Below are 9,182 nucleotides of genomic sequence, written 5' to 3'. Positions count from 1 at the left end.
ATTGACGGCACTTTTGGAAGATCCTAGAGATCAAGACCGACCCCCCTGGCCCAAAGTGTGGGTTAGTGTTGAAGAAAAGCCAAGGGACGAACCACCCTCAAAAATGCTCCTTAAACAATTCTAGGGGTATGGGTCTCGTCGGGCGACCCATACTGGTGCCTACGAGTGAAAATGGCATTTTTTGTATTTTAGCGTTTCAAACCCCTATTTAATGATTTCATCAACCTAAAACGTGTTATTTCACTCTAAGCATTTAGAGAACATCAGAGAGTTCGTAGCAAAGAGGGAAAATATTGCAAAGATCGTTCGAAGAGCTTTCCGTGTTCCAACTAAGGTTTTTGAGATTAGTTCACTCCTCCGTTTGTTTTGTTCATTTCCTTTTGATTCTTCACTGTTAGTGGATCCTTGTGGAAAGATCCTTAATTTAAATAGACCTAAACCCTATCTTTGTATTTGTTTTAGAGTGATTCCACAATCACTCTATCTTTTTCTTTCCGTATAAATTTCAGAGAATGCCTATTTGTGATTCGTTAGGTTTCGATTTGATGTGAGTTTGTGAATGCTTGTGGTTAATAGATCTTGCTCTTAGGTGTTTTTAAAACTTCCTTCGTTTTAAAAGTTATTGAACCAAATCCCAAAGTCGTCTGAGTGTCGGATCATATTATGTCCGTACTCGGACATGGGTCTCCCCGGGCGACCCATGAGGGGTATTGTTCAAGCGACCCCCTACCCCTCTTTAGGTAGGTTAACTGTTGTGAAAAATAACAACGCAAGTGTACGCTGCCATAAAAAGTAATATAATGATAAAAAAAATTGTTCCCTCAAAGACTATAGAGTAAGTACTAAATTAATTATACCAATTTTATTCAAACAAATAATAAGGAAAAGAATTATTCTAGACTATAATGCAAATTGAAATTTAAATTCAGATTTGTTAAAAGCTAAAGACCTAAGAGTCAGATTTCACCATAACTAATCCTTCCCACCCTTTGATCCATCTTTATAATTTGAAACTTTTTTTTTTTTTCTGATTGATAGTCGAGATTCCCTTCCCTATCTACTAGTCTCTCTCAAGTACTAATAAAACTTCACTCAATTGCTAACCCACTATATTTCTATGTGGGTGAAAACAACTAAAAAAATTAATACTATGGATTCTCATGTGACCACTACACAAACCATGTAAGATATTTATATCCTACATGTAATTCATGGCATTCACTCCAATAAACTAAACACATAAATCCACTATCAGTTCATTATGATTAACGAATCAGTTGATTAGTGGCCAATTAATCAAAAGCATTAAGAACATAAGTAAATAAAGACTCAGTCAAATAAAACAATATTCAGAATCTTATTGATGAATTCAAGAGTGGAATTCAAAGATAGGGTACCTAGAAAAATTAAATTAGTTCATTCTAGAATTTACAAACATCACAGAAGAGTTCAAAAACATTGAAAGAAGATGATGAAAAAACTTATTCCCAAGCTCCAAGTCTCAAAAGTTAACCAACGTCTCCAAAATCCGTCATCTACGCTCCTCCAAAGCTCCAAACATGTTTATCTATTACTGGAGTATGCTCTCTGTTTATAAAGTAATTTTCCAAATTACATGGGATATGATTCTTGACATAGTTTGAATCAAACTCTGGGTTCCTAATCTGACTCAACCAAGAAATTCATTTGTCTAAATGGCGTATAGATCTCATCAATTTTGATATCTCAAATGCACAATCTCACTGTTGGATTTGAAGATCAAGATGTCATGAAGCTCCCTCCAAAATTAGCTCGATCGGACGTCAAATGACCATCCGATGAAGAATTTGATCGAAGCTGGACAAAGCACACCCAAAAACGGGATTCTTCCTTTTCCTTTCCTAAATAGGATTCTTTTACCATCTTTTCCTTTTTTGATCAACGTTGAAACTCCTCTAATTGTTTCAAGCAAATCCTTGTATTTTAAGGAGTCCAAATACTAAGATGATTCACTGTAATCATAGATAAATTAAAATCAGTGTTTTACTAGGATAAATATAAATTTATCAAAATTATTTAAATTTGGGGAGAGTGCATCTTATGCTCATTTGCATGAAATATTGGGGTATAATTATCAAAACTAATGCGAATACATAAAAATATATCAAATTAATTACTCAAAACAATATGCATAAATTTTACTTATCATTGACCAGGGTCTCCCCAAGAGACCCATACTGTTTCTATTCAAGAGACCCATACTCCACAATGTTGGTTTTTGTTTCAATTTTCGACACAAGACTTCTAGGTTTTGTTTCTAACTTTTAACCAACGTTTAAATAGGATTATTTGGGACATATTAGATCGCCTTTTGATTACTTTAAAAAAGTTCAATTTGCTTGCAAAGTGAGAACATTCATATATTTATGTTTATCTTTAAATTTGATATTAGACTTGTATATTAAATTGTATGCTACTATTTAGAGACTTTTATATTCTTGCAATATTTAGAATCATGATTAATTACTGATATAAGTATTATTGTTGAGTCAGAATAAAAGTAGACTTGATCTGGAGTTGTGGATTAACCATTACCCTAGGAACAGATAGAGTAGATGACATCTCTAGGTTGTTGAGATGAAACATGGTTCGGCACCCTATCATGTCATTACCTTATCGGCAAGGGTATCGATCCCAAGTGACCCGTGACAGCAGTGTAGCGTGGTGGGTCCTCAAGATCAGTAACCAACCCGTGAGAGGACACAACCACATTGTAGGAGTCATTCATTGGTAGGGTTGCATATAATAGACTTGGACTCATGGGCACCCAAGAAGGCAAAATGCATAAGGGGACACAAGAGCTTCCCCGCCCAATCTCAATTGGAAGATCTCCTATATGGAGAATACACATTATGGAGAATACACATTCCAGTTGACCGAGCCTAATTCTAAAATATAGATGACCAATAAGGTTAAGAGAAGGTGTAGTCCAAGTTGGTTGGAGCCATAGGATATGTTGACTCTTGATAGGGAAGACTGAACCAAGAAGGCGAATGCATGAGGGGAGGTATCTGAACCTAGAATAATATGACTAAATAGATTACTTGCATTGGATTAGGCTTCTCCTTGACACGCCAGTACTCATGCCAATGGTGTGGTGAGAGAGTGATAACCTAAACCCCAACCAAGGTTGATGATATTTAATGTAACCCTTACCTAGTAACTGAGAGGGTTAAAGTAATGAAACCTACCGAGATGAGGTTGGTGTTATACCTTAATGCATGTCTACTTAAATAAAGACCTACATTGGTTAGAGTATAGGAGCATTATATCATCACATATGCGTAGTCATGTCACTTCACTTCATATCAATGTATTATCATTATTACTTTATATTTGAATGATGCATATACATAATTATTTGAATTACTCATTGAGTTCTTCGGAGCTCATCCCTCCTAGTTGTTGTTTTAGATGTTGGCATAGGTGAAGAAGAGACCCCGATTTTGAGTTCGAAAGTATTTCCCTTTGATTGTACAACTAAGGAATCGATGGGAGCTTATTGTGAACCATGGTACGATCCGAGTGCAGTATGGAGTACCTTCATAATGATAGTATATGCCTAACATGCTGTTGGGATTACGAGTTAGATATCGATCCAAAGATGCAAGTGTGCAAACGCTTGGAGAAGAAATTGAAGAAATGGAAGAATTAGACTTTGTTTTGATTTATTATTTTCTAGTTTATCTTTCTTTTGATGATTAGTTTTTAATAGATTTGACTCCACTTCCACTTATTGATTTGAGATCCTCTGATTACTTTGTTACATTTTACTTTTAATGCATTCAACCTTAGACGAACCATTATTCCGTCCAAAATCAGCTCTCCTTCTTTCTTTCTCTACTACATTGTTAACTCTACAATTCCTATTATCACTAACTGAGCAATCAAATAAACTAGATTCTACCTTTCTCTTTATCTATTTTAGCCTCAGTGCATAAATCAGTCTTTAAGGCATGAAATTGATATTTGCAGGAAAAAGGCATTACGTCTCTTAGTTTATATCTAGTTTCTTTAGATGTTATGATATAATATCAAGTTTCATAAGCTAATAGGAATTTGTGGATCAAATAATTTCGATCCATCCACGAAGCCACATTTTATATTTTAAAAGGATAATTATTGTTGTCCCCCTGTACTTTAATTTTATTACTACTTTGTCCCATGTACTTTTTAAAATTATTAATCCAACCTTTAACTTTGTCTACAATTACTAATGCCCCCTACCGTTAAGTTCCGTTAGTTCACTGATGATGTGGCATCTATATATTTTTTTCAGAAATAACCCTGGAGTTATTTATTTATTTATTTAGCCTTTTATCAAGTAATAATACTACCCTTAATTAACTATGGGAAAAATTAACCTTAAATATATTTTCTTCTCTAAAAAGAAACCATCAAATAATGAAAGATGTAATTAAATAAACTCAAATTAGAAACTAAAGATGAGAAAAGATTAGATTTGATTTAAAGTTGGAAATTGAAAATCGCCTAGTATACACTAACCATTGTGCATGTTACCAAATTTTCTATCAATTAACATCTTGTGTACTAATTTGTTTGTAAAATTTTCATCATTGTGATTATGGAAAATTTAAATCGAGCTTGAGAGTTTCAATAACCATAAGCGTGTGATCTCACTAACAACCGAATTAAATTCTCAGAAGAAAACAAAAACAAAAATAATTTCAGAACAATGCTTCCATTGAAAATGAACTTCACCTGAAAATCTATGTGGTTTATATTTTTTAATGTAATAGCAAGACCATCATTGACAAGTATCATGCTACAACATAAATCATTGTTGTTTTGTTCTTTTTGTGTAAATTCTAAGAATTACAACACACACACACAGATTCATTTGTTTTCTCCTCTGCTCCTGCTATTTGAACTTAAATTTATATTGCAAAATAGTTCGTCTTCACCACGATGTACATTTGATGCAGTTATGGACGAAGAAGCAAGATCTCAAATGGTAATTTATTCACAAGCTTTATTGATCTTAGTCTTCATCACATTTTAAATGGAGATACTAGTACTTTTCAAAATCTAAAATTAATTATAAAATATAAATTTTTTCAGAATATAATTGGCATTCAATATAGTTTCTATAAATAAGAATAATGTCATCTTTTTTACTTCTTAATTTTAATGAAGGACAAAATAGACATTGCATATTCAAGTTAACAGCCACTTAACACCATTAAAAGTGAGGGGGTAATAATAATTTCATAAAGAACAATGTTTGATTAATAATAAAACCAAAGTACTGGGGGCAATAGTAATTATCCCTATTTTAAATCATTAAGGTGTTAAAGGGTGTAGATCTATATGGTATGGTATTGTCACTATATACTGGTTATGGAGTTTTTCCTTCTCTTGGATTCCCATGCAAGGACAGAAGTGATAAAATATCTTGCCTTGAACTCTTTTTCTCTTGAATCACGAATTTGTGTTCAAATATATGACTAAAACCTATGATGATATTGCTTGATTATATTTTGGAATTATCGTCTGAATTTCCTCCTGGCGACAATGGGCAATCTGAAGCAAAGCAATGAAATAGGTTTTCATATTTTCATAAACAAATGAATTTTGTAATAGACTTGGAAAGGAAAACAAAACCATTCTTAAGGAAAAGTACACTGGAGTGCAGATTAGAGTTTGAAGTTATGCTTCATCTATTGATCCTCCCACAGACATTCATATGGATTTTCTAGCATTTGTATACTTTTCCATTCAATACTAGTTTTAAAACCTATAAGAAATCATTTTACAGAAAGACATGTCAAACATATTTTTTTAGTATAAAATGTATTTCACCTATAGTTCAAACAATTTTTACATTTTCACCCAAAATGATTTTCCACACTTATTTTTAAAACATAGCTAAAAATGAAAAATGAAAACCCTTTCTTCATTTTTTTTTTTTTCTCTTTTCCCGTTTCTAAATGCTTACATCATTTTTGGTAATGAAAATATTTCACTGTTGCTTATGAACTGAGTCACTGCTTACATCTTAAAGTGAAAGACATATTTGTAAAAGGGTCCAATTTGCAGGTTACAAACAACTTAACAAGACTTCAGATGCCTCAAGTTATAAAATCTTATATTCATTTGAATGAAAGGGTACATAACTTATATCCACATTAAATTGATTTCTTTGCTCAAATGTCTCCTATTAATCAAAACTTGGATCTAGAAATGTAAGTTTGGTTTTGATGGCCCAAATGCACCTTAATTTACTCGAGTGTAAATGGCCTTAACTAAAAGTTTTCACCTTAATTTTGGTTTTTAGGTTTACATTTCCTGAAGTTTATTACATTGCAAACATCCACTATGCTTAACGCTGGTATTTTTAAATAAAAAATAAAATAATTACCCTTTTTGAACTTTCTTGATAAGTGACAGAATTTTTTTTTGAAAACATAGTTAAAAATTAGACATGGTAGCCCTTCATCCCCCCTCTTCTTTCTTTCTTTCTTTCTTTTCTTCTTCTTTTTTTTTTTTTCTTGGAAGTCGAAATATTTTTTGCTAAAGGAAGGCAGTTTGAAATTTTTGATGATATAGTATATACTAAATTATCACTTAACCTCATTATTCTAATAATAAAGATGTTTTTAATATATAAAATAAATTTTTAGGAATGTAAAGAATATACTTTGCAAAACTTAGTGGTGAATGTATAATTTGCTCGAATATCTATTATGATTCATAATCATTCTCCTATCTACCTAGTAAGGTGGGTTAAGATTTTTCAATTGCCAGTTAAGGCTAGGTGGATGGATTAAGCTAGATGGAGACCATTGGGAATTAGAATTTAGATATTTGGCCAAGTCCTAGAAGAAAACCAACTCAACCCAGTTTTGAGCATCCTGGGTTTGTAAAGGCTGATTTAACCTTGAAGCTTGAGTCCCCTGTGCACTAGGAGGGGCTCCACCAAGTCCAACGGTTTAGAATCCATTACTAGAGGGCTTTTTTTATATCAACTCTCATTCTCATTTTCTGATTTTTTTTTTAATATTTATTTTAAATTTTGATTTTGTTTAAAATAATAGAAAAATCCCCAAAATCTATGTCTATTATGGCATATGGATAAAAGAATCATTTAGTTTATTTTTTCACAAGTCAAATAAAATCCAATGCAAATTAAGGATATAGTAGTAAACATACATTTTTTCTATGAAAACCTATTGTTTATCTTTTTTCTTTCAACCTCAAACCCTAACATTATGTTCTCAATTTTCATTATCATTTTATTTATTAATTTTTTATTTGACAAGTCAAATTTAGTTTTGTTCCATAATTTATTCTAAAAAAAGTTACTAAACTATTTTTTGTTTTTGAAAAAAAAAAAAGGATTATTGTATTCATTTCTTTTGAATATACAATTTGAGAATGAGAATTGATGTTAAAAACGCCCTAAGGATTTAGACATAAAAACATTCTCAGGCATGTTTGTAAATACAACCTAGAGGGGGGTGAATATGTTGCAACTAATGGATTTGGCTAAATTTTGATTTAATTGTAAATACAAACTAAATTGTAGATTTCAATGATAATTAAATAATGCAATCAATCCACAAAACAAGTATTTTATAGTGGTTCGACTTTGCAAGTCTACGTCCACTCCTCTCTTGACCTCAAGTGAGCATTTCACTAGTGATTCTCTTTCAATACATTAGGTAGAGATCAAACCTTTTACAATCTATGCTCAATAGGGCAAGAGCATCATTTACAATCTTTGTTCTAAGTAAGGCAAGAGTACCATTTACCAATTCTATCAACCTAGACTAAAATTGAACAATCAATATAATTTTAAGAATTGGAATATATTATCTAACAAGGGATGTAACACTTTACCATTTGTGTGAGTATAATGCAATGATATGAATGTTCAATGGAAGAGATGCACCACTAATAAAGTTCCAATGGCTTTCAATCACTACAAACTTTATTCCAATGAGCTTGCTTGACAATTTTGGAATGTCTTTCAAAGTTGAGTGAGGTTGGAAGACAAGTGATCAATGTTTGTTCACCAATTTGAGAGCTTTGAGAGTTGTGAGATAGTAAATGTTCAATAGGCAAGGTAGAGACTCTCAAGTGAGGGTGATTTGGTTTATAAAATTGGCATTCAATTGCTTGGCCTAACCTCCCAACGAATAGAAAATTTCTGTGAAATTTGGTCTAGACAAAAATCCATCTCAAATTTAGCCTTTAAAAATATAGCCGTTGAGCTAAGTTAGGACCAGACGGACGTCTGTTTGGCTATAGCATAGCCAAACGAAAAATCTATTTGGCACTCTGTGACCAGATGGACGTCCATCTGCAGCACAAAGTGCACCAACAAGTTTGGATAGGAACTTGATTGGGTTTTTGGTGTTTCTAGCCAACTCTAAGCCTCATACACTCTCCTAATATGTCCTAGGTCAGTCTAGTGACATGATATGTATATGATTAATGCGATTACATATGAGTGCATGTATATCTGTCTTAAGTCCCGAATTCTTCTAAGTCTTGAACTTAACTTGATCTTCGCATCTTCTTATACTTTGAACTTGATGTTCATCTTGACCTTGAATCCTTGTCCAAGATTATTTGTTCTTGACTTGGGCTTGAGCATCCGGTAAGTTTGGTCCAATGAGTCGAATTCGGTCCACTTGTTTTAGTAATGAGCTAGACAATCACAACTTAATGTAGGCATTAGTAATTTGTAATTATTATCATCAAAACTAATTGAGGCTGATGTGGCAATGCTGACATGGCATTTCCCAACAATGTTATTGTTGTTAGATTTCTTTAATATTTGATTAGATAGGAGGATTATTATAATATTCATATTCGATTAGTCCTTGAATACGAATGCAAAGTGATAACAATCTTATGGTATTAATTGGCATCCTCATTTGTAGATGACCCAATGCCAAAGCCTAATAGTTCTATAAACTGAAAAACCCAAGTTGAGTAATTTTGTAAAAGGAAAACCTGATAGTGGGTAATTCTATATAATTATTACTACATAAATAGTAATAAATAAGGAAGAACATATATAAAAAAAGACTTTTTATAAAATGAAGAAATATATTCAAGACTAGAAAGAAAATTAGAACAAAATGAATTTAAATGTCTACATATTTATAGTG

The sequence above is a fragment of the Hakea prostrata genome, chromosome 7 (assembly GCF_041222555.1).
Source record: "Hakea prostrata isolate BN-2017 chromosome 7, UWA_Hpros_2, whole genome shotgun sequence".
Lineage (NCBI taxonomy): Eukaryota > Viridiplantae > Streptophyta > Magnoliopsida > Proteales > Proteaceae > Hakea > Hakea prostrata.
This window is presented reverse-complemented; position numbering follows the sequence as displayed.